The sequence below is a fragment of the Mercurialis annua genome, linkage group LG5, assembly GCF_937616625.2.
Source record: "Mercurialis annua linkage group LG5, ddMerAnnu1.2, whole genome shotgun sequence".
Taxonomy (NCBI): Eukaryota; Viridiplantae; Streptophyta; class Magnoliopsida; order Malpighiales; family Euphorbiaceae; genus Mercurialis; species Mercurialis annua.
Window position 1 is genome coordinate 41494040 of NC_065574.1, and position 24419 is coordinate 41518458.

General features: G+C 46.0%; 71 non-coding genes across 71 annotated transcripts; all 71 read left to right on the forward strand.

Moving 5' to 3' along the window:
- The first annotated feature begins 8 nt into the window (after positions 1-8).
- Positions 9-127, forward strand: LOC126685208 (5S ribosomal RNA). Its single transcript, XR_007643320.1, has one exon. It is a non-coding gene; the product is annotated as a 5S ribosomal RNA (ribosomal RNA).
- Positions 128-352: 225 nt separating this feature from the next.
- On the forward strand, positions 353-471 carry LOC126685220 (5S ribosomal RNA). The gene has a single exon (XR_007643331.1). It is a non-coding gene; the product is annotated as a 5S ribosomal RNA (ribosomal RNA).
- Positions 472-689: 218 nt separating this feature from the next.
- LOC126684685 (5S ribosomal RNA) lies at positions 690-808 on the forward strand. The gene has a single exon (XR_007642857.1). It is a non-coding gene; the product is annotated as a 5S ribosomal RNA (ribosomal RNA).
- A 225-nt stretch (positions 809-1033) lies between these two features.
- LOC126684581 (5S ribosomal RNA) lies at positions 1034-1152 on the forward strand. The gene has a single exon (XR_007642754.1). It is a non-coding gene; the product is annotated as a 5S ribosomal RNA (ribosomal RNA).
- Positions 1153-1370: 218 nt separating this feature from the next.
- Positions 1371-1489, forward strand: LOC126684686 (5S ribosomal RNA). The gene has a single exon (XR_007642858.1). It is a non-coding gene; the product is annotated as a 5S ribosomal RNA (ribosomal RNA).
- A 232-nt stretch (positions 1490-1721) lies between these two features.
- Positions 1722-1840, forward strand: LOC126684337 (5S ribosomal RNA). Its single transcript, XR_007642520.1, has one exon. It is a non-coding gene; the product is annotated as a 5S ribosomal RNA (ribosomal RNA).
- Positions 1841-2072: 232 nt separating this feature from the next.
- Positions 2073-2191, forward strand: LOC126684687 (5S ribosomal RNA). The gene has a single exon (XR_007642859.1). It is a non-coding gene; the product is annotated as a 5S ribosomal RNA (ribosomal RNA).
- Positions 2192-2423: 232 nt separating this feature from the next.
- LOC126684315 (5S ribosomal RNA) lies at positions 2424-2542 on the forward strand. Its single transcript, XR_007642499.1, has one exon. It is a non-coding gene; the product is annotated as a 5S ribosomal RNA (ribosomal RNA).
- Positions 2543-2767: 225 nt separating this feature from the next.
- Positions 2768-2886, forward strand: LOC126685231 (5S ribosomal RNA). The gene has a single exon (XR_007643342.1). It is a non-coding gene; the product is annotated as a 5S ribosomal RNA (ribosomal RNA).
- A 218-nt stretch (positions 2887-3104) lies between these two features.
- LOC126685242 (5S ribosomal RNA) lies at positions 3105-3223 on the forward strand. Its single transcript, XR_007643353.1, has one exon. It is a non-coding gene; the product is annotated as a 5S ribosomal RNA (ribosomal RNA).
- Positions 3224-3441: 218 nt separating this feature from the next.
- Positions 3442-3560, forward strand: LOC126684780 (5S ribosomal RNA). Its single transcript, XR_007642949.1, has one exon. It is a non-coding gene; the product is annotated as a 5S ribosomal RNA (ribosomal RNA).
- A 231-nt stretch (positions 3561-3791) lies between these two features.
- On the forward strand, positions 3792-3910 carry LOC126684379 (5S ribosomal RNA). The gene has a single exon (XR_007642559.1). It is a non-coding gene; the product is annotated as a 5S ribosomal RNA (ribosomal RNA).
- A 218-nt stretch (positions 3911-4128) lies between these two features.
- LOC126685253 (5S ribosomal RNA) lies at positions 4129-4247 on the forward strand. Its single transcript, XR_007643364.1, has one exon. It is a non-coding gene; the product is annotated as a 5S ribosomal RNA (ribosomal RNA).
- A 218-nt stretch (positions 4248-4465) lies between these two features.
- Positions 4466-4584, forward strand: LOC126685264 (5S ribosomal RNA). Its single transcript, XR_007643375.1, has one exon. It is a non-coding gene; the product is annotated as a 5S ribosomal RNA (ribosomal RNA).
- Positions 4585-4802: 218 nt separating this feature from the next.
- Positions 4803-4921, forward strand: LOC126684269 (5S ribosomal RNA). The gene has a single exon (XR_007642456.1). It is a non-coding gene; the product is annotated as a 5S ribosomal RNA (ribosomal RNA).
- Positions 4922-5152: 231 nt separating this feature from the next.
- Positions 5153-5271, forward strand: LOC126685270 (5S ribosomal RNA). The gene has a single exon (XR_007643380.1). It is a non-coding gene; the product is annotated as a 5S ribosomal RNA (ribosomal RNA).
- A 225-nt stretch (positions 5272-5496) lies between these two features.
- On the forward strand, positions 5497-5615 carry LOC126684894 (5S ribosomal RNA). Its single transcript, XR_007643059.1, has one exon. It is a non-coding gene; the product is annotated as a 5S ribosomal RNA (ribosomal RNA).
- A 231-nt stretch (positions 5616-5846) lies between these two features.
- On the forward strand, positions 5847-5965 carry LOC126685272 (5S ribosomal RNA). The gene has a single exon (XR_007643382.1). It is a non-coding gene; the product is annotated as a 5S ribosomal RNA (ribosomal RNA).
- A 225-nt stretch (positions 5966-6190) lies between these two features.
- Positions 6191-6309, forward strand: LOC126684338 (5S ribosomal RNA). The gene has a single exon (XR_007642521.1). It is a non-coding gene; the product is annotated as a 5S ribosomal RNA (ribosomal RNA).
- A 232-nt stretch (positions 6310-6541) lies between these two features.
- LOC126684339 (5S ribosomal RNA) lies at positions 6542-6660 on the forward strand. The gene has a single exon (XR_007642522.1). It is a non-coding gene; the product is annotated as a 5S ribosomal RNA (ribosomal RNA).
- A 218-nt stretch (positions 6661-6878) lies between these two features.
- Positions 6879-6997, forward strand: LOC126685274 (5S ribosomal RNA). The gene has a single exon (XR_007643384.1). It is a non-coding gene; the product is annotated as a 5S ribosomal RNA (ribosomal RNA).
- Positions 6998-7215: 218 nt separating this feature from the next.
- LOC126684895 (5S ribosomal RNA) lies at positions 7216-7334 on the forward strand. Its single transcript, XR_007643060.1, has one exon. It is a non-coding gene; the product is annotated as a 5S ribosomal RNA (ribosomal RNA).
- A 231-nt stretch (positions 7335-7565) lies between these two features.
- LOC126685275 (5S ribosomal RNA) lies at positions 7566-7684 on the forward strand. The gene has a single exon (XR_007643385.1). It is a non-coding gene; the product is annotated as a 5S ribosomal RNA (ribosomal RNA).
- Positions 7685-7909: 225 nt separating this feature from the next.
- Positions 7910-8028, forward strand: LOC126684340 (5S ribosomal RNA). The gene has a single exon (XR_007642523.1). It is a non-coding gene; the product is annotated as a 5S ribosomal RNA (ribosomal RNA).
- Positions 8029-8260: 232 nt separating this feature from the next.
- LOC126684341 (5S ribosomal RNA) lies at positions 8261-8379 on the forward strand. The gene has a single exon (XR_007642524.1). It is a non-coding gene; the product is annotated as a 5S ribosomal RNA (ribosomal RNA).
- A 232-nt stretch (positions 8380-8611) lies between these two features.
- LOC126685276 (5S ribosomal RNA) lies at positions 8612-8730 on the forward strand. Its single transcript, XR_007643386.1, has one exon. It is a non-coding gene; the product is annotated as a 5S ribosomal RNA (ribosomal RNA).
- A 225-nt stretch (positions 8731-8955) lies between these two features.
- Positions 8956-9074, forward strand: LOC126685277 (5S ribosomal RNA). The gene has a single exon (XR_007643387.1). It is a non-coding gene; the product is annotated as a 5S ribosomal RNA (ribosomal RNA).
- A 218-nt stretch (positions 9075-9292) lies between these two features.
- On the forward strand, positions 9293-9411 carry LOC126684688 (5S ribosomal RNA). The gene has a single exon (XR_007642860.1). It is a non-coding gene; the product is annotated as a 5S ribosomal RNA (ribosomal RNA).
- A 225-nt stretch (positions 9412-9636) lies between these two features.
- On the forward strand, positions 9637-9755 carry LOC126685278 (5S ribosomal RNA). The gene has a single exon (XR_007643388.1). It is a non-coding gene; the product is annotated as a 5S ribosomal RNA (ribosomal RNA).
- A 225-nt stretch (positions 9756-9980) lies between these two features.
- Positions 9981-10099, forward strand: LOC126685279 (5S ribosomal RNA). Its single transcript, XR_007643389.1, has one exon. It is a non-coding gene; the product is annotated as a 5S ribosomal RNA (ribosomal RNA).
- Positions 10100-10317: 218 nt separating this feature from the next.
- Positions 10318-10436, forward strand: LOC126684689 (5S ribosomal RNA). Its single transcript, XR_007642861.1, has one exon. It is a non-coding gene; the product is annotated as a 5S ribosomal RNA (ribosomal RNA).
- A 225-nt stretch (positions 10437-10661) lies between these two features.
- On the forward strand, positions 10662-10780 carry LOC126685280 (5S ribosomal RNA). Its single transcript, XR_007643390.1, has one exon. It is a non-coding gene; the product is annotated as a 5S ribosomal RNA (ribosomal RNA).
- A 218-nt stretch (positions 10781-10998) lies between these two features.
- Positions 10999-11117, forward strand: LOC126684871 (5S ribosomal RNA). Its single transcript, XR_007643037.1, has one exon. It is a non-coding gene; the product is annotated as a 5S ribosomal RNA (ribosomal RNA).
- Positions 11118-11349: 232 nt separating this feature from the next.
- On the forward strand, positions 11350-11468 carry LOC126684342 (5S ribosomal RNA). Its single transcript, XR_007642525.1, has one exon. It is a non-coding gene; the product is annotated as a 5S ribosomal RNA (ribosomal RNA).
- Positions 11469-11700: 232 nt separating this feature from the next.
- On the forward strand, positions 11701-11819 carry LOC126685282 (5S ribosomal RNA). Its single transcript, XR_007643391.1, has one exon. It is a non-coding gene; the product is annotated as a 5S ribosomal RNA (ribosomal RNA).
- Positions 11820-12044: 225 nt separating this feature from the next.
- Positions 12045-12163, forward strand: LOC126685283 (5S ribosomal RNA). The gene has a single exon (XR_007643392.1). It is a non-coding gene; the product is annotated as a 5S ribosomal RNA (ribosomal RNA).
- Positions 12164-12381: 218 nt separating this feature from the next.
- LOC126684690 (5S ribosomal RNA) lies at positions 12382-12500 on the forward strand. Its single transcript, XR_007642862.1, has one exon. It is a non-coding gene; the product is annotated as a 5S ribosomal RNA (ribosomal RNA).
- A 218-nt stretch (positions 12501-12718) lies between these two features.
- Positions 12719-12837, forward strand: LOC126684931 (5S ribosomal RNA). Its single transcript, XR_007643094.1, has one exon. It is a non-coding gene; the product is annotated as a 5S ribosomal RNA (ribosomal RNA).
- A 225-nt stretch (positions 12838-13062) lies between these two features.
- Positions 13063-13181, forward strand: LOC126685284 (5S ribosomal RNA). Its single transcript, XR_007643393.1, has one exon. It is a non-coding gene; the product is annotated as a 5S ribosomal RNA (ribosomal RNA).
- Positions 13182-13406: 225 nt separating this feature from the next.
- LOC126685286 (5S ribosomal RNA) lies at positions 13407-13525 on the forward strand. The gene has a single exon (XR_007643395.1). It is a non-coding gene; the product is annotated as a 5S ribosomal RNA (ribosomal RNA).
- A 225-nt stretch (positions 13526-13750) lies between these two features.
- On the forward strand, positions 13751-13869 carry LOC126685287 (5S ribosomal RNA). Its single transcript, XR_007643396.1, has one exon. It is a non-coding gene; the product is annotated as a 5S ribosomal RNA (ribosomal RNA).
- A 218-nt stretch (positions 13870-14087) lies between these two features.
- Positions 14088-14206, forward strand: LOC126684691 (5S ribosomal RNA). The gene has a single exon (XR_007642863.1). It is a non-coding gene; the product is annotated as a 5S ribosomal RNA (ribosomal RNA).
- A 225-nt stretch (positions 14207-14431) lies between these two features.
- On the forward strand, positions 14432-14550 carry LOC126685288 (5S ribosomal RNA). Its single transcript, XR_007643397.1, has one exon. It is a non-coding gene; the product is annotated as a 5S ribosomal RNA (ribosomal RNA).
- A 218-nt stretch (positions 14551-14768) lies between these two features.
- LOC126684692 (5S ribosomal RNA) lies at positions 14769-14887 on the forward strand. The gene has a single exon (XR_007642864.1). It is a non-coding gene; the product is annotated as a 5S ribosomal RNA (ribosomal RNA).
- Positions 14888-15112: 225 nt separating this feature from the next.
- LOC126684522 (5S ribosomal RNA) lies at positions 15113-15231 on the forward strand. Its single transcript, XR_007642697.1, has one exon. It is a non-coding gene; the product is annotated as a 5S ribosomal RNA (ribosomal RNA).
- Positions 15232-15449: 218 nt separating this feature from the next.
- Positions 15450-15568, forward strand: LOC126684693 (5S ribosomal RNA). Its single transcript, XR_007642865.1, has one exon. It is a non-coding gene; the product is annotated as a 5S ribosomal RNA (ribosomal RNA).
- Positions 15569-15793: 225 nt separating this feature from the next.
- On the forward strand, positions 15794-15912 carry LOC126684816 (5S ribosomal RNA). The gene has a single exon (XR_007642985.1). It is a non-coding gene; the product is annotated as a 5S ribosomal RNA (ribosomal RNA).
- Positions 15913-16130: 218 nt separating this feature from the next.
- Positions 16131-16249, forward strand: LOC126685289 (5S ribosomal RNA). The gene has a single exon (XR_007643398.1). It is a non-coding gene; the product is annotated as a 5S ribosomal RNA (ribosomal RNA).
- Positions 16250-16481: 232 nt separating this feature from the next.
- LOC126684997 (5S ribosomal RNA) lies at positions 16482-16600 on the forward strand. The gene has a single exon (XR_007643156.1). It is a non-coding gene; the product is annotated as a 5S ribosomal RNA (ribosomal RNA).
- Positions 16601-16832: 232 nt separating this feature from the next.
- Positions 16833-16951, forward strand: LOC126685290 (5S ribosomal RNA). Its single transcript, XR_007643399.1, has one exon. It is a non-coding gene; the product is annotated as a 5S ribosomal RNA (ribosomal RNA).
- A 232-nt stretch (positions 16952-17183) lies between these two features.
- On the forward strand, positions 17184-17302 carry LOC126684998 (5S ribosomal RNA). The gene has a single exon (XR_007643157.1). It is a non-coding gene; the product is annotated as a 5S ribosomal RNA (ribosomal RNA).
- A 232-nt stretch (positions 17303-17534) lies between these two features.
- Positions 17535-17653, forward strand: LOC126685291 (5S ribosomal RNA). Its single transcript, XR_007643400.1, has one exon. It is a non-coding gene; the product is annotated as a 5S ribosomal RNA (ribosomal RNA).
- Positions 17654-17885: 232 nt separating this feature from the next.
- LOC126685000 (5S ribosomal RNA) lies at positions 17886-18004 on the forward strand. The gene has a single exon (XR_007643159.1). It is a non-coding gene; the product is annotated as a 5S ribosomal RNA (ribosomal RNA).
- A 232-nt stretch (positions 18005-18236) lies between these two features.
- Positions 18237-18355, forward strand: LOC126685292 (5S ribosomal RNA). The gene has a single exon (XR_007643401.1). It is a non-coding gene; the product is annotated as a 5S ribosomal RNA (ribosomal RNA).
- Positions 18356-18573: 218 nt separating this feature from the next.
- LOC126685293 (5S ribosomal RNA) lies at positions 18574-18692 on the forward strand. The gene has a single exon (XR_007643402.1). It is a non-coding gene; the product is annotated as a 5S ribosomal RNA (ribosomal RNA).
- Positions 18693-18924: 232 nt separating this feature from the next.
- LOC126685001 (5S ribosomal RNA) lies at positions 18925-19043 on the forward strand. Its single transcript, XR_007643160.1, has one exon. It is a non-coding gene; the product is annotated as a 5S ribosomal RNA (ribosomal RNA).
- Positions 19044-19275: 232 nt separating this feature from the next.
- Positions 19276-19394, forward strand: LOC126685294 (5S ribosomal RNA). Its single transcript, XR_007643403.1, has one exon. It is a non-coding gene; the product is annotated as a 5S ribosomal RNA (ribosomal RNA).
- Positions 19395-19626: 232 nt separating this feature from the next.
- LOC126685002 (5S ribosomal RNA) lies at positions 19627-19745 on the forward strand. Its single transcript, XR_007643161.1, has one exon. It is a non-coding gene; the product is annotated as a 5S ribosomal RNA (ribosomal RNA).
- Positions 19746-19977: 232 nt separating this feature from the next.
- Positions 19978-20096, forward strand: LOC126685295 (5S ribosomal RNA). Its single transcript, XR_007643404.1, has one exon. It is a non-coding gene; the product is annotated as a 5S ribosomal RNA (ribosomal RNA).
- Positions 20097-20328: 232 nt separating this feature from the next.
- On the forward strand, positions 20329-20447 carry LOC126685004 (5S ribosomal RNA). Its single transcript, XR_007643162.1, has one exon. It is a non-coding gene; the product is annotated as a 5S ribosomal RNA (ribosomal RNA).
- A 232-nt stretch (positions 20448-20679) lies between these two features.
- On the forward strand, positions 20680-20798 carry LOC126685297 (5S ribosomal RNA). Its single transcript, XR_007643406.1, has one exon. It is a non-coding gene; the product is annotated as a 5S ribosomal RNA (ribosomal RNA).
- A 218-nt stretch (positions 20799-21016) lies between these two features.
- Positions 21017-21135, forward strand: LOC126685298 (5S ribosomal RNA). Its single transcript, XR_007643407.1, has one exon. It is a non-coding gene; the product is annotated as a 5S ribosomal RNA (ribosomal RNA).
- Positions 21136-21367: 232 nt separating this feature from the next.
- LOC126685005 (5S ribosomal RNA) lies at positions 21368-21486 on the forward strand. Its single transcript, XR_007643163.1, has one exon. It is a non-coding gene; the product is annotated as a 5S ribosomal RNA (ribosomal RNA).
- A 232-nt stretch (positions 21487-21718) lies between these two features.
- LOC126685299 (5S ribosomal RNA) lies at positions 21719-21837 on the forward strand. The gene has a single exon (XR_007643408.1). It is a non-coding gene; the product is annotated as a 5S ribosomal RNA (ribosomal RNA).
- A 232-nt stretch (positions 21838-22069) lies between these two features.
- LOC126685006 (5S ribosomal RNA) lies at positions 22070-22188 on the forward strand. The gene has a single exon (XR_007643164.1). It is a non-coding gene; the product is annotated as a 5S ribosomal RNA (ribosomal RNA).
- A 232-nt stretch (positions 22189-22420) lies between these two features.
- LOC126685300 (5S ribosomal RNA) lies at positions 22421-22539 on the forward strand. The gene has a single exon (XR_007643409.1). It is a non-coding gene; the product is annotated as a 5S ribosomal RNA (ribosomal RNA).
- A 232-nt stretch (positions 22540-22771) lies between these two features.
- On the forward strand, positions 22772-22890 carry LOC126685007 (5S ribosomal RNA). The gene has a single exon (XR_007643165.1). It is a non-coding gene; the product is annotated as a 5S ribosomal RNA (ribosomal RNA).
- A 232-nt stretch (positions 22891-23122) lies between these two features.
- Positions 23123-23241, forward strand: LOC126685301 (5S ribosomal RNA). Its single transcript, XR_007643410.1, has one exon. It is a non-coding gene; the product is annotated as a 5S ribosomal RNA (ribosomal RNA).
- A 232-nt stretch (positions 23242-23473) lies between these two features.
- LOC126685008 (5S ribosomal RNA) lies at positions 23474-23592 on the forward strand. The gene has a single exon (XR_007643166.1). It is a non-coding gene; the product is annotated as a 5S ribosomal RNA (ribosomal RNA).
- A 232-nt stretch (positions 23593-23824) lies between these two features.
- Positions 23825-23943, forward strand: LOC126685302 (5S ribosomal RNA). Its single transcript, XR_007643411.1, has one exon. It is a non-coding gene; the product is annotated as a 5S ribosomal RNA (ribosomal RNA).
- A 232-nt stretch (positions 23944-24175) lies between these two features.
- Positions 24176-24294, forward strand: LOC126685009 (5S ribosomal RNA). Its single transcript, XR_007643167.1, has one exon. It is a non-coding gene; the product is annotated as a 5S ribosomal RNA (ribosomal RNA).
- Positions 24295-24419: the final 125 nt, after the last annotated feature.

The window sequence follows — 24419 nt, forward strand, 5'->3', positions numbered from 1 at the left end:
GGTGTGACGGGTGCGATCATACCAGCACTAATGCACCGGATCCCATCAGAACTCCGAAGTTAAACGTGCTTGGGCGAGAGCAGTACTAGGATGGGTGACCTCCTGGGAAGTCCTCGTGTTGCACCCCTTTTTGGCATTTTTGCGGTCCGCGCCTGCATTTTTTTAATTATTATCGCCTATCGCGTAAACAGAACGAGTAACGAGTAACGAGCACCGGTGAATTGCAATGCAGGGACTAAACGGGAAATATGAAAAAGTTCAGGGACCAAAACGTACTTTTAAAGATAGTTTTTATTTTGGTTGAATGAGTTGCAAGGCAGCAGATATATACGATGATCGTGCAAGGTGTGACGGGTGCGATCATACCAGCACTAATGCACCGGATCCCATCAGAACTCCGAAGTTAAACGTGCTTGGGCGAGAGCAGTACTAGGATGGGTGACCTCCTGGGAAGTCCTCGTGTTGCACCCCTTTTTGGCATTTTTGCGGTCCGCGCCTGCATTTTTTTAATTATTATCGCCTATCGCGTAAACAGAACGAGTAACGAGCACCGGTGAATTGCAATGCAGGGACTAAACGGGAAATATGAAAAAGTTCAGGGACCAAAACGTACTTTTAAAGATAGTTTTTATTTTGGTTGAATGAGTTGCAAGGCAGCAGATATATACGATGATCGTGCAAGGTGTGACGGGTGCGATCATACCAGCACTAATGCACCGGATCCCATCAGAACTCCGAAGATAAACGTGCTTGGGCGAGAGCAGTACTAGGATGGGTGACCTCCTGGGAAGTCCTCGTGTTGCACCCCTTTTTGGCATTTTTGCGGTCCGCGCCTGCATTTTTTTAATTATTATCGCCTATCGCGTAAACAGAACGAGTAACGAGTAACGAGCACCGGTGAATTGCAATGCAGGGACTAAACGGGAAATATGAAAAAGTTCAGGGACCAAAACGTACTTTTAAAGATAGTTTTTATTTTGGTTGAATGAGTTGCAAGGCAGCAGATATATACGATGATCGTGCAAGGTGTGACGGGTGCGATCATACCAGCACTAATGCACCGGATCCCATCAGAACTCCGAAGTTAAACGTGCTTGGGCGAGAGCAGTACTAGTATGGGTGACCTCCTGGGAAGTCCTCGTGTTGCACCCCTTTTTTGCATTTTTGCGGTCCGCGCCTGCATTTTTTTAATTATTATCGCCTATCGCGTAAACAGAACGAGTAACGAGCACCGGTGAATTGCAATGCAGGGACTAAACGGGAAATATGAAAAAGTTCAGGGACCAAAACGTACTTTTAAAGATAGTTTTTATTTTGGTTGAATGAGTTGCAAGGCAGCAGATATATACGATGATCGTGCAAGGTGTGACGGGTGCGATCATACCAGCACTAATGCACCGGATCCCATCAGAACTCCGAAGATAAACGTGCTTGGGCGAGAGCAGTACTAGGATGGGTGACCTCCTGGGAAGTCCTCGTGTTGCACCCCTTTTTGGCATTTTTGCGGTCCGCGCCTGCATTTTTTTAATTATTATCGCCTATCGCGTAAACAGAACGAGTAACGAGCAACGAGCAACGAGCACCGGTGAATTGCAATGCAGGGACTAAACGGGAAATATGAAAAAGTTTAGGGACCAAAACGTACTTTTAAAGATAGTTTTTATTTTGGTTGAATGAGTTGCAAGGCAGCAGATATATACGATGATCGTGCAAGGTGTGACGGGTGCGATCATACCAGCACTAATGCACCGGATCCCATCAGAACTCCGAAGCTAAACGTGCTTGGGCGAGAGCAGTACTAGGATGGGTGACCTCCTGGGAAGTCCTCGTGTTGCACCCCTTTTTGGCATTTTTGCGGTCCGCGCCTGCATTTTTTTAATTATTATCGCCTATCGCGTAAACAGAACGAGTAACGAGCAACGAGCAACGAGCACCGGTGAATTGCAATGCAGGGACTAAACGGGAAATATGAAAAAGTTCAGGGACCAAAACGTACTTTTAAAGATAGTTTTTATTTTGGTTGAATGAGTTGCAAGGCAGCAGATATATACGATGATCGTGCAAGGTGTGACGGGTGCGATCATACCAGCACTAATGCACCGGATCCCATCAGAACTCCGAAGATAAACGTGCTTGGGCGAGAGCAGTACTAGGATGGGTGACCTCCTGGGAAGTCCTCGTGTTGCACCCCTTTTTGGCATTTTTGCGGTCCGCGCCTGCATTTTTTTAATTATTATCGCCTATCGCGTAAACAGAACGAGTAACGAGCAACGAGCAACGAGCACCGGTGAATTGCAATGCAGGGACTAAACGGGAAATATGAAAAAGTTCAGGGACCAAAACGTACTTTTAAAGATAGTTTTTATTTTGGTTGAATGAGTTGCAAGGCAGCAGATATATACGATGATCGTGCAAGGTGTGACGGGTGCGATCATACCAGCACTAATGCACCGGATCCCATCAGAACTCCGAAGTTAAACGTGCTTGGGCGAGATCAGTACTAGGATGGGTGACCTCCTGGGAAGTCCTCGTGTTGCACCCCTTTTTGGCATTTTTGCGGTCCGCGCCTGCATTTTTTTAATTATTATCGCCTATCGCGTAAACAGAACGAGTAACGAGTAACGAGCACCGGTGAATTGCAATGCAGGGACTAAACGGGAAATATGAAAAAGTTTAGGGACCAAAACGTACTTTTAAAGATAGTTTTTATTTTGGTTGAATGAGTTGCAAGGCAGCAGATATATACGATGATCGTGCAAGGTGTGACGGGTGCGATCATACCAGCACTAATGCACCGGATCCCATCAGAACTCCGAAGTTAAACGTGCTTGGGCGAGAGCAGTACTAGGATGGGTGACCTCCTGGGAAGTCCTCGTGTTGCACCCCTTTTTGGCATTTTTGCGGTCCGCGCCTGCATTTTTTTAATTATTATCGCCTATCGCGTAAACAGAACGAGTAACGAGCACCGGTGAATTGCAATGCAGGGACTAAACGGGAAATATGAAAAAGTTCAGCGACCAAAACGTACTTTTAAAGATAGTTTTTATTTTGGTTGAATGAGTTGCAAGGCAGCAGATATATACGATGATCGTGCAAGGTGTGACGGGTGCGATCATACCAGCACTAATGCACCGGATCCCATCAGAACTCCGAAGTTAAACGTGCTTGGGCGAGAGCAGTACTAGGATGGGTGACCTCCTGGGAAGTCCTCGTGTTGCACCCCTTTTTGGCATTTTTGCGGTCCGCGCCTGCATTTTTTTAATTATTATCGCCTATCGCGTAAACAGAACGAGTAACGAGCACCGGTGAATTGCAATGCAGGGACTAAACGGGAAATATGAAAAAGTTCAGCGACCAAAACGTACTTTTAAAGATAGTTTTTATTTTGGTTGAATGAGTTGCAAGGCAGCAGATATATACGATGATCGTGCAAGGTGTGACGGGTGCGATCATACCAGCACTAATGCACCAGATCCCATCTGAACTCCGAAGTTAAACGTGCTTGGGCGAGAGCAGTACTAGGATGGGTGACCTCCTGGGAAGTCCTCGTGTTGCACCCCTTTTTGGCATTTTTGCGGTCCGCGCCTGCATTTTTTAATTATTATCGCCTATCGCGTAAACAGAACGAGTAACGAGCAACGAGCAACGAGCACCGGTGAATTGCAATGCAGGGACTAAACGGGAAATATGAAAAAGTTCAGGGACCAAAACGTACTTTTAAAGATAGTTTTTATTTTGGTTGAATGAGTTGCAAGGCAGCAGATATATACGATGATCGTGCAAGGTGTGACGGGTGCGATCATACCAGCACTAATGCACCGGATCCCATCAGAACTCCGAAGTTAAACGTGCATGGGCGAGAGCAGTACTAGGATGGGTGACCTCCTGGGAAGTCCTCGTGTTGCACCCCTTTTTGGCATTTTTGCGGTCCGCGCCTGCATTTTTTTAATTATTATCGCCTATCGCGTAAACAGAACGAGTAACGAGCACCGGTGAATTGCAATGCAGGGACTAAACGGGAAATATGAAAAAGTTCAGCGACCAAAACGTACTTTTAAAGATAGTTTTTATTTTGGTTGAATGAGTTGCAAGGCAGCAGATATATACGATGATCGTGCAAGGTGTGACGGGTGCGATCATACCAGCACTAATGCACCGGATCCCATCAGAACTCCGAAGTTAAACGTGCTTGGGCGAGAGCAGTACTAGGATGGGTGACCTCCTGGGAAGTCCTCGTGTTGCACCCCTTTTTGGCATTTTTGCGGTCCGCGCCTGCATTTTTTTAATTATTATCGCCTATCGCGTAAACAGAACGAGTAACGAGCACCGGTGAATTGCAATGCAGGGACTAAACGGGAAATATGAAAAAGTTCAGCGACCAAAACGTACTTTTAAAGATAGTTTTTATTTTGGTTGAATGAGTTGCAAGGCAGCAGATATATACGATGATCGTGCAAGGTGTGACGGGTGCGATCATACCAGCACTAATGCACCGGATCCCATCAGAACTCCGAAGTTAAACGTGCTTGGGCGAGAGCAGTACTAGGATGGGTGACCTCCTGGGAAGTCCTCGTGTTGCACCCCTTTTTGGCATTTTTGCGGTCCGCGCCTGCATTTTTTTAATTATTATCGCCTATCGCGTAAACAGAACGAGTAACGAGCACCGGTGAATTGCAATGCAGGGACTAAACGGGAAATATGAAAAAGTTCAGCGACCAAAACGTACTTTTAAAGATAGTTTTTATTTTGGTTGAATGAGTTGCAAGGCAGCAGATATATACGATGATCGTGCAAGGTGTGACGGGTGCGATCATACCAGCACTAATGCACCGGATCCCATCTGAACTCCGAAGTTAAACGTGCTTGGGCGAGAGCAGTACTAGGATGGGTGACCTCCTGGGAAGTCCTCGTGTTGCACCCCTTTTTGGCATTTTTGCGGTCCGCGCCTGCATTTTTTAATTATTATCGCCTATCGCGTAAACAGAACGAGTAACGAGCAACGAGCAACGAGCACCGGTGAATTGCAATGCAGGGACTAAACGGGAAATATGAAAAAGTTCAGGGACCAAAACGTACTTTTAAAGATAGTTTTTATTTTGGTTGAATGAGTTGCAAGGCAGCAGATATATACGATGATCGTGCAAGGTGTGACGGGTGCGATCATACCAGCACTAATGCACCGGATCCCATCAGAACTCCGAAGTTAAACGTGCTTGGGCGAGAGCAGTACTAGGATGGGTGACCTCCTGGGAAGTCCTCGTGTTGCACCCCTTTTTGGCATTTTTGCGGTCCGCGCCTGCATTTTTTTAATTATTATCGCCTATCGCGTAAACAGAACGAGTAACGAGTAACGAGCACCGGTGAATTGCAATGCAGGGACTAAACGGGAAATATGAAAAAGTTCAGCGACCAAAACGTACTTTTAAAGATAGTTTTTATTTTGGTTGAATGAGTTGCAAGGCAGCAGATATATACGATGATCGTGCAAGGTGTGACGGGTGCGATCATACCAGCACTAATGCACCGGATCCCATCTGAACTCCGAAATTAAACGTGCTTGGGCGAGAGCAGTACTAGGATGGGTGACCTCCTGGGAAGTCCTCGTGTTGCACCCCTTTTTGGCATTTTTGCGGTCCGCGCCTGCATTTTTTAATTATTATCGCCTATCGCGTAAACAGAACGAGTAACGAGCAACGAGCAACGAGCACCGGTGAATTGCAATGCAGGGACTAAACGGGAAATATGAAAAAGTTCAGGGACCAAAACGTACTTTTAAAGATAGTTTTTATTTTGGTTGAATGAGTTGCAAGGCAGCAGATATATACGATGATCGTGCAAGGTGTGACGGGTGCGATCATACCAGCACTAATGCACCGGATCCCATCAGAACTCCGAAGTTAAACGTGCTTGGGCGAGAGCAGTACTAGGATGGGTGACCTCCTGGGAAGTCCTCGTGTTGCACCCCTTTTTGGCATTTTTGCGGTCCGCGCCTGCATTTTTTTAATTATTATCGCCTATCGCGTAAACAGAACGAGTAACGAGTAACGAGCACCGGTGAATTGCAATGCAGGGACTAAACGGGAAATATGAAAAAGTTCAGGGACCAAAACGTACTTTTAAAGATAGTTTTTATTTTGGTTGAATGAGTTGCAAGGCAGCAGATATATACGATGATCGTGCAAGGTGTGACGGGTGCGATCATACCAGCACTAATGCACCGGATCCCATCAGAACTCCGAAGCTAAACGTGCTTGGGCGAGAGCAGTACTAGGATGGGTGACCTCCTGGGAAGTCCTCGTGTTGCACCCCTTTTTGGCATTTTTGCGGTCCGCGCCTGCATTTTTTTAATTATTATCGCCTATCGCGTAAACAGAACGAGTAACGAGCAACGAGCAACGAGCACCGGTGAATTGCAATGCAGGGACTAAACGGGAAATATGAAAAAGTTTAGGGACCAAAACGTACTTTTAAAGATAGTTTTTATTTTGGTTGAATGAGTTGCAAGGCAGCAGATATATACGATGATCGTGCAAGGTGTGACGGGTGCGATCATACCAGCACTAATGCACCGGATCCCATCAGAACTCCGAAGCTAAACGTGCTTGGGCGAGAGCAGTACTAGGATGGGTGACCTCCTGGGAAGTCCTCGTGTTGCACCCCTTTTTGGCATTTTTGCGGTCCGCGCCTGCATTTTTTTAATTATTATCGCCTATCGCGTAAACAGAACGAGTAACGAGCACCGGTGAATTGCAATGCAGGGACTAAACGGGAAATATGAAAAAGTTCAGGGACCAAAACGTACTTTTAAAGATAGTTTTTATTTTGGTTGAATGAGTTGCAAGGCAGCAGATATATACGATGATCGTGCAAGGTGTGACGGGTGCGATCATACCAGCACTAATGCACCGGATCCCATCAGAACTCCGAAGTTAAACGTGCTTGGGCGAGAGCAGTACTAGGATGGGTGACCTCCTGGGAAGTCCTCGTGTTGCACCCCTTTTTGGCATTTTTGCGGTCCGCGCCTGCATTTTTTTAATTATTATCGCCTATCGCGTAAACAGAACGAGTAACGAGCACCGGTGAATTGCAATGCAGGGACTAAACGGGAAATATGAAAAAGTTCAGCGACCAAAACGTACTTTTAAAGATAGTTTTTATTTTGGTTGAATGAGTTGCAAGGCAGCAGATATATACGATGATCGTGCAAGGTGTGACGGGTGCGATCATACCAGCACTAATGCACCGGATCCCATCTGAACTCCGAAATTAAACGTGCTTGGGCGAGAGCAGTACTAGGATGGGTGACCTCCTGGGAAGTCCTCGTGTTGCACCCCTTTTTGGCATTTTTGCGGTCCGCGCCTGCATTTTTTAATTATTATCGCCTATCGCGTAAACAGAACGAGTAACGAGCAACGAGCAACGAGCACCGGTGAATTGCAATGCAGGGACTAAACGGGAAATATGAAAAAGTTCAGGGACCAAAACGTACTTTTAAAGATAGTTTTTATTTTGGTTGAATGAGTTGCAAGGCAGCAGATATATACGATGATCGTGCAAGGTGTGACGGGTGCGATCATACCAGCACTAATGCACCGGATCCCATCAGAACTCCGAAGTTAAACGTGCTTGGGCGAGAGCAGTACTAGGATGGGTGACCTCCTGGGAAGTCCTCGTGTTGCACCCCTTTTTGGCATTTTTGCGGTCCGCGCCTGCATTTTTTTAATTATTATCGCCTATCGCGTAAACAGAACGAGTAACGAGTAACGAGCACCGGTGAATTGCAATGCAGGGACTAAACGGGAAATATGAAAAAGTTCAGGGACCAAAACGTACTTTTAAAGATAGTTTTTATTTTGGTTGAATGAGTTGCAAGGCAGCAGATATATACGATGATCGTGCAAGGTGTGACGGGTGCGATCATACCAGCACTAATGCACCGGATCCCATCAGAACTCCGAAGCTAAACGTGCTTGGGCGAGAGCAGTACTAGGATGGGTGACCTCCTGGGAAGTCCTCGTGTTGCACCCCTTTTTGGCATTTTTGCGGTCCGCGCCTGCATTTTTTTAATTATTATCGCCTATCGCGTAAACAGAACGAGTAACGAGCAACGAGCAACGAGCACCGGTGAATTGCAATGCAGGGACTAAACGGGAAATATGAAAAAGTTTAGGGACCAAAACGTACTTTTAAAGATAGTTTTTATTTTGGTTGAATGAGTTGCAAGGCAGCAGATATATACGATGATCGTGAAAGGTGTGACGGGTGCGATCATACCAGCACTAATGCACCGGATCCCATCAGAACTCCGAAGCTAAACGTGCTTGGGCGAGAGCAGTACTAGGATGGGTGACCTCCTGGGAAGTCCTCGTGTTGCACCCCTTTTTGGCATTTTTGCGGTCCGCGCCTGCATTTTTTTAATTATTATCGCCTATCGCGTAAACAGAACGAGTAACGAGCAACGAGCAACGAGCACCGGTGAATTGCAATGCAGGGACTAAACGGGAAATATGAAAAAGTTCAGGGACCAAAACGTACTTTTAAAGATAGTTTTTATTTTGGTTGAATGAGTTGCAAGGCAGCAGATATATACGATGATCGTGCAAGGTGTGACGGGTGCGATCATACCAGCACTAATGCACCGGATCCCATCAGAACTCCGAAGTTAAACGTGCTTGGGCGAGAGCAGTACTAGGATGGGTGACCTCCTGGGAAGTCCTCGTGTTGCACCCCTTTTTGGCATTTTTGCGGTCCACGCCTGCATTTTTTTAATTATTATCGCCTATCGCGTAAACAGAACGAGTAACGAGTAACGAGCACCGGTGAATTGCAATGCAGGGACTAAACGGGAAATATGAAAAAGTTCAGGGACCAAAACGTACTTTTAAAGATAGTTTTTATTTTGGTTGAATGAGTTGCAAGGCAGCAGATATATACGATGATCGTGCAAGGTGTGACGGGTGCGATCATACCAGCACTAATGCACCGGATCCCATCAGAACTCCGAAGTTAAACGTGCTTGGGCGAGAGCAGTACTAGGATGGGTGACCTCCTGGGAAGTCCTCGTGTTGCACCCCTTTTTGGCATTTTTGCGGTCCGCGCCTGCATTTTTTTAATTATTATCGCCTATCGCGTAAACAGAACGAGTAACGAGCACCGGTGAATTGCAATGCAGGGACTAAACGGGAAATATGAAAAAGTTCAGGGACCAAAACGTACTTTTAAAGATAGTTTTTATTTTGGTTGAATGAGTTGCAAGGCAGCAGATATATACGATGATCGTGCAAGGTGTGACGGGTGCGATCATACCAGCACTAATGCACCGGATCCCATCAGAACTCCGAAGATAAACGTGCTTGGGCGAGAGCAGTACTAGGATGGGTGACCTCCTGGGAAGTCCTCGTGTTGCACCCCTTTTTGGCATTTTTGCGGTCCGCGCCTGCATTTTTTTAATTATTATCGCCTATCGCGTAAACAGAACGAGTAACGAGTAACGAGCACCGGTGAATTGCAATGCAGGGACTAAACGGGAAATATGAAAAAGTTCAGGGACCAAAACGTACTTTTAAAGATAGTTTTTATTTTGGTTGAATGAGTTGCAAGGCAGCAGATATATACGATGATCGTGCAAGGTGTGACGGGTGCGATCATACCAGCACTAATGCACCGGATCCCATCAGAACTCCGAAGTTAAACGTGCTTGGGCGAGAGCAGTACTAGGATGGGTGACCTCCTGGGAAGTCCTCGTGTTGCACCCCTTTTTGGCATTTTTGCGGTCCACGCCTGCATTTTTTTAATTATTATCGCCTATCGCGTAAACAGAACGAGTAACGAGTAACGAGCACCGGTGAATTGCAATGCAGGGACTAAACGGGAAATATGAAAAAGTTCAGGGACCAAAACGTACTTTTAAAGATAGTTTTTATTTTGGTTGAATGAGTTGCAAGGCAGCAGATATATACGATGATCGTGCAAGGTGTGACGGGTGCGATCATACCAGCACTAATGCACCGGATCCCATCAGAACTCCGAAGTTAAACGTGCTTGGGCGAGAGCAGTACTAGGATGGGTGACCTCCTGGGAAGTCCTCGTGTTGCACCCCTTTTTGGCATTTTTGCGGTCCGCGCCTGCATTTTTTTAATTATTATCGCCTATCGCGTAAACAGAACGAGTAACGAGCACCGGTGAATTGCAATGCAGGGACTAAACGGGAAATATGAAAAAGTTCAGGGACCAAAACGTACTTTTAAAGATAGTTTTTATTTTGGTTGAATGAGTTGCAAGGCAGCAGATATATACGATGATCGTGCAAGGTGTGACGGGTGCGATCATACCAGCACTAATGCACCGGATCCCATCAGAACTCCGAAGATAAACGTGCTTGGGCGAGAGCAGTACTAGGATGGGTGACCTCCTGGGAAGTCCTCGTGTTGCACCCCTTTTTGGCATTTTTGCGGTCCGCGCCTGCATTTTTTTAATTATTATCGCCTATCGCGTAAACAGAACGAGTAACGAGTAACGAGCACCGGTGAATTGCAATGCAGGGACTAAACGGGAAATATGAAAAAGTTCAGGGACCAAAACGTACTTTTAAAGATAGTTTTTATTTTGGTTGAATGAGTTGCAAGGCAGCAGATATATACGATGATCGTGCAAGGTGTGACGGGTGCGATCATACCAGCACTAATGCACCGGATCCCATCAGAACTCCGAAGTTAAACGTGCTTGGGCGAGAGCAGTACTAGGATGGGTGACCTCCTGGGAAGTCCTCGTGTTGCACCCCTTTTTTGCATTTTTGCGGTCCGCGCCTGCATTTTTTTAATTATTATCGCCTATCGCGTAAACAGAACGAGTAACGAGCACCGGTGAATTGCAATGCAGGGACTAAACGGGAAATATGAAAAAGTTCAGGGACCAAAACGTACTTTTAAAGATAGTTTTTATTTTGGTTGAATGAGTTGCAAGGCAGCAGATATATACGATGATCGTGCAAGGTGTGACGGGTGCGATCATACCAGCACTTATGCACCGGATCCCATCAGAACTCCGAAGATAAACGTGCTTGGGCGAGAGCAGTACTAGGATGGGTGACCTCCTGGGAAGTCCTCGTGTTGCACCCCTTTTTGGCATTTTTGCGGTCCGCGCCTGCATTTTTTTAATTATTATCGCCTATCGCGTAAACAGAACGAGTAACGAGCAACGAGCAACGAGCACCGGTGAATTGCAATGCAGGGACTAAACGGGAAATATGAAAAAGTTTAGGGACCAAAACGTACTTTTAAAGATAGTTTTTATTTTGGTTGAATGAGTTGCAAGGCAGCAGATATATATGATGATCGTGCAAGGTGTGACGGGTGCGATCATACCAGCACTAATGCACCGGATCCCATCAGAACTCCGAAGCTAAACGTGCTTGGGCGAGAGCAGTACTAGGATGGGTGACCTCCTGGGAAGTCCTCGTGTTGCACCCCTTTTTGGCATTTTTGCGGTCCGCGCCTGCATTTTTTTAATTATTATCGCCTATCGCGTAAACAGAACGAGTAACGAGCAACGAGCAACGAGCACCGGTGAATTGCAATGCAGGGACTAAACGGGAAATATGAAAAAGTTCAGGGACCAAAACGTACTTTTAAAGATAGTTTTTATTTTGGTTGAATGAGTTGCAAGGCAGCAGATATATACGATGATCGTGCAAGGTGTGACGGGTGCGATCATACCAGCACTAATGCACCGGATCCCATCAGAACTCCGAAGTTAAACGTGCTTGGGCGAGAGCAGTACTAGGATGGGTGACCTCCTGGGAAGTCCTCGTGTTGCACCCCTTTTTGGCATTTTTGCGGTCCGCGCCTGCATTTTTTTAATTATTATCGCCTATCGCGTAAACAGAACGAGTAACGAGTAACGAGCACCGGTGAATTGCAATGCAGGGACTAAACGGGAAATATGAAAAAGTTCAGGGACCAAAACGTACTTTTAAAGATAGTTTTTATTTTGGTTGAATGAGTTGCAAGGCAGCAGATATATACGATGATCGTGCAAGGTGTGACGGGTGCGATCATACCAGCACTAATGCACCGGATCCCATCAGAACTCCGAAGTTAAACGTGCTTGGGCGAGAGCAGTACTAGGATGGGTGACCTCCTGGGAAGTCCTCGTGTTGCACCCCTTTTTGGCATTTTTGCGGTCCGCGCCTGCATTTTTTTAATTATTATCGCCTATCGCGTAAACAGAACGAGTAACGAGCACCGGTGAATTGCAATGCAGGGACTAAACGGGAAATATGAAAAAGTTCAGGGACCAAAACGTACTTTTAAAGATAGTTTTTATTTTGGTTGAATGAGTTGCAAGGCAGCAGATATATACGATGATCGTGCAAGGTGTGACGGGTGCGATCATACCAGCACTAATGCACCGGATCCCATCAGAACTCCGAAGATAAACGTGCTTGGGCGAGAGCAGTACTAGGATGGGTGACCTCCTGGGAAGTCCTCGTGTTGCACCCCTTTTTGGCATTTTTGCGGTCCGCGCCTGCATTTTTTTAATTATTATCGCCTATCGCGTAAACAGAACGAGTAACGAGCACCGGTGAATTGCAATGCAGGGACTAAACGGGAAATATGAAAAAGTTCAGGGACCAAAACGTACTTTTAAAGATAGTTTTTATTTTGGTTGAATGAGTTGCAAGGCAGCAGATATATACGATGATCGTGCAAGGTGTGACGGGTGCGATAATACCAGCACTAATGCACCGGATCCCATCAGAACTCCGAAGATAAACGTGCTTGGGCGAGAGCAGTACTAGGATGGGTGACCTCCTGGGAAGTCCTCGTGTTGCACCCCTTTTTGGCATTTTTGCGGTCCGCGCCTGCATTTTTTTAATTATTATCGCCTATCGCGTAAACAGAACGAGTAACGAGCAACGAGCACCGGTGAATTGCAATGCAGGGACTAAACGGGAAATATGAAAAAGTTCAGGGACCAAAACGTACTTTTAAAGATAGTTTTTATTTTGGTTGAATGAGTTGCAAGGCAGCAGATATATACGATGATCGTGCAAGGTGTGACGGGTGCGATCATACCAGCACTAATGCACCGGATCCCATCAGAACTCCGAAGTTAAACGTGCTTGGGCGAGAGCAGTACTAGGATGGGTGACCTCCTGGGAAGTCCTCGTGTTGCACCCCTTTTTTGCATTTTTGCGGTCCGCGCCTGCATTTTTTTAATTATTATCGCCTATCGCGTAAACAGAACGAGTAACGAGTAACGAGCACCGGTGAATTGCAATGCAGGGACTAAACGGGAAATATGAAAAAGTTCAGGGACCAAAACGTACTTTTAAAGATAGTTTTTATTTTGGTTGAATGAGTTGCAAGGCAGCAGATATATACGATGATCGTGCAAGGTGTGACGGGTGCGATCATACCAGCACTAATGCACCGGATCCCATCAGAACTCCGAAGTTAAACGTGCTTGGGCGAGAGCAGTACTAGGATGGGTGACCTCCTGGGAAGTCCTCGTGTTGCACCCCTTTTTGGCATTTTTGCGGTCCGCGCCTGCATTTTTTTAATTATTATCGCCTATCGCGTAAACAGAACGAGTAACGAGTAACGAGCACCGGTGAATTGCAATGCAGGGATTAAACGGGAAATATGAAAAAGTTCAGGGACCAAAACGTACTTTTAAAGATAGTTTTTATTTTGGTTGAATGAGTTGCAAGGCAGCAGATATATAAGATGATCGTGCAAGGTGTGACGGGTGCGATCATACCAGCACTAATGCACCGGATCCCATCAGAACTCCGAAGTTAAACGTGCTTGGGCGAGAGCAGTACTAGGATGGGTGACCTCCTGGGAAGTCCTCGTGTTGCACCCCTTTTTTGCATTTTTGCGGTCCGCGCCTGCATTTTTTTAATTATTATCGCCTATCGCGTAAACAGAACGAGTAACGAGCACCGGTGAATTGCAATGCAGGGACTAAACGGGAAATATGAAAAAGTTCAGGGACCAAAACGTACTTTTAAAGATAGTTTTTATTTTGGTTGAATGAGTTGCAAGGCAGCAGATATATACGATGATCGTGCAAGGTGTGACGGGTGCGATCATACCAGCACTAATGCACCGGATCCCATCAGAACTCCGAAGATAAACGTGCTTGGGCGAGAGCAGTACTAGGATGGGTGACCTCCTGGGAAGTCCTCGTGTTGCACCCCTTTTTGGCATTTTTGCGGTCCGCGCCTGCATTTTTTTAATTATTATCGCCTATCGCGTAAACAGAACGAGTAACGAGTAACGAGCACCGGTGAATTGCAATGCAGGGACTAAACGGGAAATATGAAAAAGTTCAGGGACCAAAACGTACTTTTAAAGATAGTTTTTATTTTGGTTGAATGAGTTGCAAGGCAGCAGATATATACGATGATCGTGCAAGGTGTGACGGGTGCGATCATACCAGCACTAATGCACCGGATCCCATCAGAACTCCGAAGTTAAACGTGCTTGGGCGAGAGCAGTACTAGGATGGGTGACCTCCTGGGAAGTCCTCGTGTTGCACCCCTTTTTTGCATTTTTGCGGTCCGCGCCTGCATTTTTTTAATTATTATCGCCTATCGCGTAAACAGAACGAGTAACGAGCACCGGTGAATTGCAATGCAGGGACTAAACGGGAAATATGAAAAAGTTCAGGGACCAAAACGTACTTTTAAAGATAGTTTTTATTTTGGTTGAATGAGTTGCAAGGCAGCAGATATATACGATGATCGTGCAAGGTGTGACGGGTGCGATCATACCAGCACTAATGCACCGGATCCCATCAGAACTCCGAAGATAAACGTGCTTGGGCGAGAGCAGTACTAGGATGGGTGACCTCCTGGGAAGTCCTCGTGTTGCACCCCTTTTTGGCATTTTTGCGGTCCGCGCCTGCATTTTTTTAATTATTATCGCCTATCGCGTAAACAGAACGAGTAACGAGTAACGAGCACCGGTGAATTGCAATGCAGGGATTAAACGGGAAATATGAAAAAGTTCAGGGACCAAAACGTACTTTTAAAGATAGTTTTTATTTTGGTTGAATGAGTTGCAAGGCAGCAGATATATAAGATGATCGTGCAAGGTGTGACGGGTGCGATCATACCAGCACTAATGCACCGGATCCCATCAGAACTCCGAAGTCAAACGTGCTTGGGCGAGAGCAGTACTAGGATGGGTGACCTCCTGGGAAGTCCTCGTGTTGCACCCCTTTTTTGCATTTTTGCGGTCCGCGCCTGCATTTTTTTAATTATTATCGCCTATCGCGTAAACAGAACGAGTAACGAGCACCGGTGAATTGCAATGCAGGGACTAAACGGGAAATATGAAAAAGTTCAGGGACCAAAACGTACTTTTAAAGATAGTTTTTATTTTGGTTGAATGAGTTGCAAGGCAGCAGATATATACGATGATCGTGCAAGGTGTGACGGGTGCGATCATACCAGCACTAATGCACCGGATCCCATCAGAACTCCGAAGATAAACGTGCTTGGGCGAGAGCAGTACTAGGATGGGTGACCTCCTGGGAAGTCCTCGTGTTGCACCCCTTTTTGGCATTTTTGCGGTCCGCGCCTGCATTTTTTTAATTATTATCGCCTATCGCGTAAACAGAACGAGTAACGAGTAACGAGCACCGGTGAATTGCAATGCAGGGACTAAACGGGAAATATGAAAAAGTTCAGGGACCAAAACGTACTTTTAAAGATAGTTTTTATTTTGGTTGAATGAGTTGCAAGGCAGCAGATATATACGATGATCGTGCAAGGTGTGACGGGTGCGATCATACCAGCACTAATGCACCGGATCCCATCAGAACTCCGAAGTTAAACATGCTTGGGCGAGAGCAGTACTAGGATGGGTGACCTCCTGGGAAGTCCTCGTGTTGCACCCCTTTTTGGCATTTTTGCGGTCCGCGCCTGCATTTTTTTAATTATTATCGCCTATCGCGTAAACAGAACGAGTAACGAGCACCGGTGAATTGCAATGCAGGGACTAAACGGGAAATATGAAAAAGTTGAGGGACCAAAACGTACTTTTAAAGATAGTTTTTATTTTGGTTGAATGAGTTGCAAGGCAGCAGATATATACGATGATCGTGCAAGGTGTGACGGGTGCGATCATACCAGCACTAATGCACCGGATCCCATCAGAACTCCGAAGTTAAACGTGCTTGGGCGAGAGCAGTACTAGGATGGGTGACCTCCTGGGAAGTCCTCGTGTTGCACCCCTTTTTGGCATTTTTGCGGTCCGCGCCTGCATTTTTTTAATTATTATCGCCTATCGCGTAAACAGAACGAGTAACGAGCAACGAGCAACGAGCACCGGTGAATTGCAATGCAGGGACTAAACGGGAAATATGAAAAAGTTCAGGGACCAAAACGTACTTTTAAAGATAGTTTTTATTTTGGTTGAATGAGTTGCAAGGCAGCAGATATATACGATGATCGTGCAAGGTGTGACGGGTGCGATCATACCAGCACTAATGCACCGGATCCCATCAGAACTCCGAAGTTAAACGTGCTTGGGCGAGAGCAGTAATAGGATGGGTGACCTCCTGGGAAGTCCTCGTGTTGCACCCGTTTTTTGCATTTTTGCGGTCCGCGCGTGCATTTTATTAATTATTATCGCCTATCGCATAAACAGAACGAGTAACGAGTAACGAGCAACGAGCACCGGTGAATTGCAATGCAGGGACTAAACGGGAAATATGAAAAAGTTCAGGGACCAAAACGTACTTTTAAAGATAGTTTTTATTTTGGTTGAATGAGTTGCAAGGCAGCAGATATATACGATGATCGTGCAAGGTGTGACGGGTGCGATCATACCAGCACTAATGCACCGGATCCCATCAGAACTCCGAAGTTAAACGTGCTTGGGCGAGAGCAGTACTAGGATGGGTGACCTCCTGGGAAGTCCTCGTGTTGCACCCCTTTTTGGCATTTTTGCGGTCCGCGCCTGCATTTTTTTAATTATTATCGCCTATCGCGTAAACAGAACGAGTAACGAGCAACGAGCAACGAGCACCGGTGAATTGCAATGCAGGGACTAAACGGGAAATATGAAAAAGTTCAGGGACCAAAACGTACTTTTAAAGATAGTTTTTATTTTGGTTGAATGAGTTGCAAGGCAGCAGATATATACGATGATCGTGCAAGGTGTGACGGGTGCGATCATACCAGCACTAATGCACCGGATCCCATCAGAACTCCGAAGTTAAACGTGCTTGGGCGAGAGCAGTAATAGGATGGGTGACCTCCTGGGAAGTCCTCGTGTTGCACCCGTTTTTTGCATTTTTGCGGTCCGCGCGTGCATTTTATTAATTATTATCGCCTATCGCATAAACAGAACGAGTAACGAGTAACGAGCAACGAGCACCGGTGAATTGCAATGCAGGGACTAAACGGGAAATATGAAAAAGTTCAGGGACCAAAACGTACTTTTAAAGATAGTTTTTATTTTGGTTGAATGAGTTGCAAGGCAGCAGATATATACGATGATCGTGCAAGGTGTGACGGGTGCGATCATACCAGCACTAATGCACCGGATCCCATCAGAACTCCGAAGTTAAACGTGCTTGGGCGAGAGCAGTACTAGGATGGGTGACCTCCTGGGAAGTCCTCGTGTTGCACCCCTTTTTGGCATTTTTGCGGTCCGCGCCTGCATTTTTTTAATTATTATCGCCTATCGCGTAAACAGAACGAGTAACGAGCAACGAGCAACGAGCACCGGTGAATTGCAATGCAGGGACTAAACGGGAAATATGAAAAAGTTCAGGGACCAAAACGTACTTTTAAAGATAGTTTTTATTTTGGTTGAATGAGTTGCAAGGCAGCAGATATATACGATGATCGTGCAAGGTGTGACGGGTGCGATCATACCAGCACTAATGCACCGGATCCCATCAGAACTCCGAAGTTAAACGTGCTTGGGCGAGAGCAGTAATAGGATGGGTGACCTCCTGGGAAGTCCTCGTGTTGCACCCGTTTTTTGCATTTTTGCGGTCCGCGCGTGCATTTTATTAATTATTATCGCCTATCGCATAAACAGAACGAGTAACGAGTAACGAGCAACGAGCACCGGTGAATTGCAATGCAGGGACTAAACGGGAAATATGAAAAAGTTCAGGGACCAAAACGTACTTTTAAAGATAGTTTTTATTTTGGTTGAATGAGTTGCAAGGCAGCAGATATATACGATGATCGTGCAAGGTGTGACGGGTGCGATCATACCAGCACTAATGCACCGGATCCCATCAGAACTCCGAAGTTAAACGTGCTTGGGCGAGAGCAGTACTAGGATGGGTGACCTCCTGGGAAGTCCTCGTGTTGCACCCCTTTTTGGCATTTTTGCGGTCCGCGCCTGCATTTTTTTAATTATTATCGCCTATCGCGTAAACAGAACGAGTAACGAGCACCGGTGAATTGCAATGCAGGGACTAAACGGGAAATATGAAAAAGTTTAGGGACCAAAACGTACTTTTAAAGATAGTTTTTATTTTGGTTGAATGAGTTGCAAGGCAGCAGATATATACGATGATCGTGCAAGGTGTGACGGGTGCGATCATACCAGCACTAATGCACCGGATCCCATCAGAACTCCGAAGTTAAACGTGCTTGGGCGAGAGCAGTACTAGGATGGGTGACCTCCTGGGAAGTCCTCGTGTTGCACCCCTTTTTGGCATTTTTGCGGTCCGCGCCTGCATTTTTTTAATTATTATCGCCTATCGCGTAAACAGAACGAGTAACGAGCAACGAGCAACGAGCACCGGTGAATTGCAATGCAGGGACTAAACGGGAAATATGAAAAAGTTCAGGGACCAAAACGTACTTTTAAAGATAGTTTTTATTTTGGTTGAATGAGTTGCAAGGCAGCAGATATATACGATGATCGTGCAAGGTGTGACGGGTGCGATCATACCAGCACTAATGCACCGGATCCCATCAGAACTCCGAAGTTAAACGTGCTTGGGCGAGAGCAGTAATAGGATGGGTGACCTCCTGGGAAGTCCTCGTGTTGCACCCGTTTTTTGCATTTTTGCGGTCCGCGCGTGCATTTTATTAATTATTATCGCCTATCGCATAAACAGAACGAGTAACGAGTAACGAGCAACGAGCACCGGTGAATTGCAATGCAGGGACTAAACGGGAAATATGAAAAAGTTCAGGGACCAAAACGTACTTTTAAAGATAGTTTTTATTTTGGTTGAATGAGTTGCAAGGCAGCAGATATATACGATGATCGTGCAAGGTGTGACGGGTGCGATCATACCAGCACTAATGCACCGGATCCCATCAGAACTCCGAAGTTAAACGTGCTTGGGCGAGAGCAGTACTAGGATGGGTGACCTCCTGGGAAGTCCTCGTGTTGCACCCCTTTTTGGCATTTTTGCGGTCCGCGCCTGCATTTTTTTAATTATTATCGCCTATCGCGTAAACAGAACGAGTAACGAGCAACGAGCAACGAGCACCGGTGAATTGCAATGCAGGGACTAAACGGGAAATATGAAAAAGTTCAGGGACCAAAACGTACTTTTAAAGATAGTTTTTATTTTGGTTGAATGAGTTGCAAGGCAGCAGATATATACGATGATCGTGCAAGGTGTGACGGGTGCGATCATACCAGCACTAATGCACCGGATCCCATCAGAACTCCGAAGTTAAACGTGCTTGGGCGAGAGCAGTAATAGGATGGGTGACCTCCTGGGAAGTCCTCGTGTTGCACCCGTTTTTTGCATTTTTGCGGTCCGCGCGTGCATTTTATTAATTATTATCGCCTATCGCATAAACAGAACGAGTAACGAGTAACGAGCAACGAGCACCGGTGAATTGCAATGCAGGGACTAAACGGGAAATATGAAAAAGTTCAGGGACCAAAACGTACTTTTAAAGATAGTTTTTATTTTGGTTGAATGAGTTGCAAGGCAGCAGATATATACGATGATCGTGCAAGGTGTGACGGGTGCGATCATACCAGCACTAATGCACCGGATCCCATCAGAACTCCGAAGTTAAACGTGCTTGGGCGAGAGCAGTACTAGGATGGGTGACCTCCTGGGAAGTCCTCGTGTTGCACCCCTTTTTGGCATTTTTGCGGTCCGCGCCTGCATTTTTTTAATTATTATCGCCTATCGCGTAAACAGAACGAGTAACGAGCAACGAGCAACGAGCACCGGTGAATTGCAATGCAGGGACTAAACGGGAAATATGAAAAAGTTCAGGGACCAAAACGTACTTTTAAAGATAGTTTTTATTTTGGTTGAATGAGTTGCAAGGCAGCAGATATATACGATGATCGTGCAAGGTGTGACGGGTGCGATCATACCAGCACTAATGCACCGGATCCCATCAGAACTCCGAAGTTAAACGTGCTTGGGCGAGAGCAGTAATAGGATGGGTGACCTCCTGGGAAGTCCTCGTGTTGCACCCGTTTTTTGCATTTTTGCGGTCCGCGCGTGCATTTTATTAATTATTATCGCCTATCGCATAAACAGAACGAGTAACGAGTAACGAGCAACGAGCACCGGTGAATTGCAATGCAGGGACTAAACGGGAAATATGAAAAAGTTCAGGGACCAAAACGTACTTTTAAAGATAGTTTTTATTTTGGTTGAATGAGTTGCAAGGCAGCAGATATATACGATGATCGTGCAAGGTGTGACGGGTGCGATCATACCAGCACTAATGCACCGGATCCCATCAGAACTCCGAAGTTAAACGTGCTTGGGCGAGAGCAGTACTAGGATGGGTGACCTCCTGGGAAGTCCTCGTGTTGCACCCCTTTTTGGCATTTTTGCGGTCCGCGCCTGCATTTTTTTAATTATTATCGCCTATCGCGTAAACAGAACGAGTAACGAGCACCGGTGAATTGCAATGCAGGGACTAAACGGGAAATATGAAAAAGTTTAGGGACCAAAACGTACTTTTAAAGATAGTTTTTATTTTGGTTGAATGAGTTGCAAGGCAGCAGATATATACGATGATCGTGCAAGGTGTGACGGGTGCGATCATACCAGCACTAATGCACCGGATCCCATCAGAACTCCGAAGTTAAACGTGCTTGGGCGAGAGCAGTACTAGGATGGGTGACCTCCTGGGAAGTCCTCGTGTTGCACCCCTTTTTGGCATTTTTGCGGTCCGCGCCTGCATTTTTTTAATTATTATCGCCTATCGCGTAAACAGAACGAGTAACGAGCAACGAGCAACGAGCACCGGTGAATTGCAATGCAGGGACTAAACGGGAAATATGAAAAAGTTCAGGGACCAAAACGTACTTTTAAAGATAGTTTTTATTTTGGTTGAATGAGTTGCAAGGCAGCAGATATATACGATGATCGTGCAAGGTGTGACGGGTGCGATCATACCAGCACTAATGCACCGGATCCCATCAGAACTCCGAAGTTAAACGTGCTTGGGCGAGAGCAGTAATAGGATGGGTGACCTCCTGGGAAGTCCTCGTGTTGCACCCGTTTTTTGCATTTTTGCGGTCCGCGCGTGCATTTTATTAATTATTATCGCCTATCGCATAAACAGAACGAGTAACGAGTAACGAGCAACGAGCACCGGTGAATTGCAATGCAGGGACTAAACGGGAAATATGAAAAAGTTGAGGGACCAAAACGTACTTTTAAAGATAGTTTTTATTTTGGTTGAATGAGTTGCAAGGCAGCAGATATATACGATGATCGTGCAAGGTGTGACGGGTGCGATCATACCAGCACTAATGCACCGGATCCCATCAGAACTCCGAAGTTAAACGTGCTTGGGCGAGAGCAGTACTAGGATGGGTGACCTCCTGGGAAGTCCTCGTGTTGCACCCCTTTTTGGCATTTTTGCGGTCCGCGCCTGCATTTTTTTAATTATTATCGCCTATCGCGTAAACAGAACGAGTAACGAGCAACGAGCAACGAGCACCGGTGAATTGCAATGCAGGGACTAAACGGGAAATATGAAAAAGTTCAGGGACCAAAACGTACTTTTAAAGATAGTTTTTATTTTGGTTGAATGAGTTGCAAGGCAGCAGATATATACGATGATCGTGCAAGGTGTGACGGGTGCGATCATACCAGCACTAATGCACCGGATCCCATCAGAACTCCGAAGTTAAACGTGCTTGGGCGAGAGCAGTAATAGGATGGGTGACCTCCTGGGAAGTCCTCGTGTTGCACCCGTTTTTTGCATTTTTGCGGTCCGCGCGTGCATTTTATTAATTATTATCGCCTATCGCGTAAACAGAACGAGTAACGAGTAACGAGCAACGAGCACCGGTGAATTGCAATGCAGGGACTAAACGGGAAATATGAAAAAGTTCAGGGACCAAAACGTACTTTTAAAGATAGTTTTTATTTTGGTTGAATGAGTTGCAAGGCAGCAGATATATACGATGATCGTGCAAGGTGTGACGGGTGCGATCATACCAGCACTAATGCACCGGATCCCATCAGAACTCCGAAGTTAAACGTGCTTGGGCGAGAGCAGTACTAGGATGGGTGACCTCCTGGGAAGTCCTCGTGTTGCACCCCTTTTTGGCATTTTTGCGGTCCGCGCCTGCATTTTTTTAATTATTATCGCCTATCGCGTAAACAGAACGAGTAACGAGCAACGAGCAACGAGCACCGGTGAATTGCAATGCAGGGACTAAACGGGAAATATGAAAAAGTTCAGGGACCAAAACGTACTTTTAAAGATAGTTTTTATTTTGGTTGAATGAGTTGCAAGGCAGCAGATATATACGATGATCGTGCAAGGTGTGACGGGTGCGATCATACCAGCACTAATGCACCGGATCCCATCAGAACTCCGAAGTTAAACGTGCTTGGGCGAGAGCAGTAATAGGATGGGTGACCTCCTGGGAAGTCCTCGTGTTGCACCCGTTTTTTGCATTTTTGCGGTCCGCGCGTGCATTTTATTAATTATTATCGCCTATCGCATAAACAGAACGAGTAACGAGTAACGAGCAACGAGCACCGGTGAATTGCAATGCAGGGACTAAACGGGAAATATGAAAAAGTTCAGGGACCAAAACGTACTTTTAAAGATAGTTTTTATTTTGGTTGAATGAGTTGCAAGGCAGCAGATATATACGATGATCGTGCAAGGTGTGACGGGTGCGATCATACCAGCACTAATGCACCGGATCCCATCAGAACTCCGAAGTTAAACGTGCTTGGGCGAGAGCAGTACTAGGATGGGTGACCTCCTGGGAAGTCCTCGTGTTGCACCCCTTTTTGGCATTTTTGCGGTCCGCGCCTGCATTTTTTTAATTATTATCGCCTATCGCGTAAACAGAACGAGTAACGAGCAACGAGCAACGAGCACCGGTGAATTGCAATGCAGGGACTAAACGGGAAATATGAAAAAGTTCAGGGACCAAAACGTACTTTTAAAGATAGTTTTTATTTTGGTTGAATGAGTTGCAAGGCAGCAGATATATACGATGATCGTGCAAGGTGTGACGGGTGCGATCATACCAGCACTAATGCACCGGATCCCATCAGAACTCCGAAGTTAAACGTGCTTGGGCGAGAGCAGTAATAGGATGGGTGACCTCCTGGGAAGTCCTCGTGTTGCACCCGTTTTTTGCATTTTTGCGGTCCGCGCGTGCATTTTATTAATTATTATCGCCTATCGCATAAACAGAACGAGTAACGAGTAACGAGCAACGAGCACCGGTGAATTGCAATGCAGGGACTAAACGGGAAATATGAAAAAGTTCAGGGACCAAAACGTACTTTTAAAGATAGTTTTTATTTTGGTTGAATGAGTTGCAAGGCAGCAGATATATACGATGATCGTGCAAGGTGTGACGGGTGCGATCATACCAGCACTAATGCACCGGATCCCATCAGAACTCCGAAGTTAAACGTGCTTGGGCGAGAGCAGTACTAGGATGGGTGACCTCCTGGGAAGTCCTCGTGTTGCACCCCTTTTTGGCATTTTTGCGGTCCGCGCCTGCATTTTTTTAATTATTATCGCCTATCGCGTAAACAGAACGAGTAACGAGCAACGAGCAACGAGCACCGGTGAATTGCAATGCAGGGACTAAACGGGAAATATGAAAAAGTTCAGGGACCAAAACGTACTTTTAAAGATAGTTTTTATTTTGGTTGAATGAGTTGCAAGGCAGCAGATATATACGATGATCGTGCAAGGTGTGACGGGTGCGATCATACCAGCACTAATGCACCGGATCCCATCAGAACTCCGAAGTTAAACGTGCTTGGGCGAGAGCAGTAATAGGATGGGTGACCTCCTGGGAAGTCCTCGTGTTGCACCCGTTTTTTGCATTTTTGCGGTCCGCGCGTGCATTTTATTAATTATTATCGCCTATCGCATAAACAGAACGAGTAACGAGTAACGAGCAACGAGCACCGGTGAATTGCAATGCAGGGACTAAACGGGA